Source organism: Mus caroli, chromosome 14 (genome assembly GCF_900094665.2).
Source record: "Mus caroli chromosome 14, CAROLI_EIJ_v1.1, whole genome shotgun sequence".
NCBI lineage: Eukaryota > Metazoa > Chordata > Mammalia > Rodentia > Muridae > Mus > Mus caroli.
The window spans coordinates 60,930,700-60,932,513 of NC_034583.1; the positions used below are offsets into that span (position 1 = coordinate 60,930,700).

General features: G+C 43.2%; 1 protein-coding gene across 1 annotated transcript in view; it reads left to right on the top strand.

The window, feature by feature from the left end:
- Nucleotides 1-755: 755 nt before the first annotated feature.
- Pebp4 (phosphatidylethanolamine binding protein 4) overlaps nucleotides 756-1,814 on the top strand; it is a 227,093-nt gene continuing 226,034 nt past the window's right edge. The window contains exon 1 of the mRNA XM_021182057.1: nucleotides 756-957. The gene's annotated coding sequence lies outside the window, so the exon portion shown is untranslated. The remainder of the gene's footprint in view (nucleotides 958-1,814) is intronic.

A 1,814-nucleotide genomic window follows, 5' to 3' on the forward strand; every position in this document is an offset into this window, starting at 1 on the left:
GCCTTGCACTCATAGGTATCCTCCTGCCTCTGCCTCCCAAGTGCTGGGATTAAAGGCATGTGACCTTGAATCTCTCGAGCGACTATCTTTTTATGCTTGATTTGGATACAAGATCTTACTAAGTTGCAGGGACTAAATTTGAACCCCCTCTTGTAGCTCAGCCTGGCCTTGATCTTGCAAGTCTCTCTTGCCTCAGTTTACCTAGTAATTGAGATTGCAGTGTTTCTGCTCTCAAATCCATTAGGTTCCTTTATTTCCATGGAAAGAATTTTCTAGAAGGAATTAAATTTGTAAATCCAGGTGTGGATATTCAAGTACAGCAGGAAACCCTGGTCCAGGAAGACCCATAGTTTTGTCCTGAGCTTCCTGATTTTAGGACAACTGCACCCATGGAAACAGGAAGTGAGTCCTTTGTTCAGATTTCTGTAGGTCACACAGGTTGGGGAGGCAAAAGACTCTAAGGAAGTTTTCTGTCTGAACTTTCCTGCTGTTGGCACTCACTCCTTGCTGTTCATCTTTCTCTAAATGCTGGATCGAGCTCTTTGACTTTCTGCATCCACCTGCAGCTTTCTCCTCCTGCATCTCTAGTGTCCCTTGAAAAATAAGAGGAATAGAGAAAGAATTGTTCCCGAGGTTCCCACTCTCGGCCTTAGAATCCTTGGGAGGACGCAGCCTCTCCCTCGCCTCTCTCCCTGTCCTCTCCCTTTGAAACTAAAAGCACTCCCTTGGAACTTCTCTGGAACTTTCTCCAACTGCCTCCCCAACAGCCAACTGCTTCCCCTGTCCTGTGCTCCCTCTGCAAACATTCTCTAAGAATTATATAGGTCCTCAATAGCAGTTAACCTTCATCCCATTAGACAAATACTGTGAGGGTACCCTGAAGGGACCCCTGCCAGCTTCAAAACGGATCAAGATTCCCCAGGAGAGAACAACAGTAGAGAATCTAATGTAAACCTGGTAAGTGAAAAAAAAAAAAAAAAAAAAGCACTTTTGGCTCCTGGTGTGACATAGGGACTTTCCACCAGCCAGAGCACAAAAACAAAAAACAAACAAACAAACAAAAAACCGGAGAGACTAAGATGCAGAAACTTGACAGAAATTAGTGTCAAGGATAGCATTTTCTAACCTTCTAATTTCATGTGATCTGAATACATCATTTGCAGCATTTCTAAGTGCTTGTCTCTGAGCACAAACACATCTCTAATCGTCTCTAGAAAGGGCACTGGAATGTGTCCAATTGCTGAGGCGAAGAGCACAAGTGGCCTCAGCCAGGCTCAATCTGACAGTCTCTTAGCATGTTTCCTTCCTTAAAATACTTTTATTTTAATTGATGTGTATGAGTGTGTACGTCACATATATGCAGGCATCCACAGAGGCCAGCGTCACAGGCAGTTGTGGGTGCTGGAAATGTCCATCCTCTGCCAGAGCAGCAAGCACTCAGAACTGCTGAGCCATTTCTCCAGGCCCACATCTCCTTCTTTTGCGGCCTCCTCACTCCTTCTGTGAAATGGGAAAACAAAACAAAACAAACAAAACAACACCAACAAAAATAACCCTGTCTCCTCCCGCACTTGGAAATATGGGGACTCATGGATTGATGCTCTCCTTGGAAGGAGAAAGTGAGGTCCAGTTTTGTTGAAGTCCGGCTTGTCTCTTTTGCTTCTTGTCCTTGTGCTTTTTGGCATTAAAAAAAAAAAAAAAAAAAAAAAAAAAAAGTAACATTGCCAAATCCATGACAATTCTATGACAGTTTCCAATTGTGTTTTCTTCTGAGTTATATACTTGTTCTTATATTTAAAACTGTGACTCACTGT